This window comes from Pterocles gutturalis, unplaced genomic scaffold (genome assembly GCF_000699245.1).
Source record: "Pterocles gutturalis isolate BGI_N339 unplaced genomic scaffold, ASM69924v1 scaffold39086, whole genome shotgun sequence".
Lineage (NCBI taxonomy): Eukaryota > Metazoa > Chordata > Aves > Pterocliformes > Pteroclidae > Pterocles > Pterocles gutturalis.
The window spans coordinates 23,174-24,530 of record NW_010099225.1 but is presented as its reverse complement, the minus strand read 5'-3'; positions in this window follow the sequence as shown (position 1 = coordinate 24,530).

Genomic DNA, 1,357 nt, shown 5'->3' with positions numbered 1-1,357 from the left:
TTCCCTGCTCTGAGTGCCTAGATGCAAAAGTATGTGACCGCAGCGCCTTCCGACACATTGTTGTCCTTACTCCTGTGGTTGCAGATGGATGTTTCACCTGTCTCAACCTGCAGCCCACGGTCATGCCCTTGCCTTGCCCTGCGAGACAAACTGAGGCATGGGACTGCCACCGTCGCGGTTTCCATCCTGCGCGGCTGCAGCGCTGACTGCTGGGTTTTGCTGGGAGCACTGAGGAGACCCTTCCGGTACTTGGCACGGGACCTCAAATTTCCTGGCAGCACCTGTGTGCTCATCAAGAATGTATTTTGTCGCCGCTCTTGTGGATGCAACCAGCAGAGCTGGGCGTGTAGAGGTGAACATCTTGGGGTGTTTTTATGTAAAGGCTCTCAATTTAACCAACGCCGCCTTACGCTTCGTGACTCATTGCAAGCCCTGGTAACTTAGTTCTGCGCATTGATAAGGCTATCCTAGAAATTTTTGTTTCTATAAAAGAAAAAAAAGCAAAATGCTTTACTCACAAACGTTGTAAGATGTTCCAGAATGATAGCTGTGACAGTGTGGGCTCAGCAGCTGATGGATGGCACCAGCTCAAACTAATGTAAAAAGCTGTTTGACAGTAGATTGGATTCCAGATAGTGCATATGTATATGTATCTATCTCTCTCTCTCTGCATATAAAGTGACCCTAGTCCAGCACCTTCATGAATTTATCTGTCCACAAGATACAGAGTATGTTTTCATAATGGCTTTGATTCTCCCAGTAATCAATTTTTATGTAGTGACTGATCACAGAATTCAAGAAGTGCCATTGGTGCAGCTGAGAGATGTGTTTGCCAATAGCTGGGTATATTCACACAGACAGGAGTAAAAAACCTGGTGGGAAAGTAAAATCTGATTGCTTGGCAACTGAGCCTTGTCTTTAATATACCCATACTTCAATTTAGCCAACGTAATAGTTGGAATTTATATATAACCTATGTTGTAAAACAAGTTCAACAAGAGGCATGCATTTCTATTCTTGTTCTCACCGGCGGCAGTAGAGCTTTGAGAACCCACACGCGTGCTCTCAAATCTGCTTGTTTTGCTTCTGTACTTGCACCCAGCTCTGAAACATCCTCCCTGCTGTGCCCAGCGAGAGCCTGCTCTGCTGTCGTCCCTCTCGCCGCGTGGTGCCGGTGCCGGAGCACGCCTGCAGCTGTTCCAGGCAGGGTGCTTGGCTGCCTGTGTTGTTTCCATTGCAGTGCTTTGCCCATCCTGAGCCTCGTTCCAAGCATTTGCGCTCACAGGTGCCTCTCGTCCCTGGTGAAAGGCTTGGACACCATCAGGTGTGTCAGGGTGGACTGATCCGCTCTTACAGC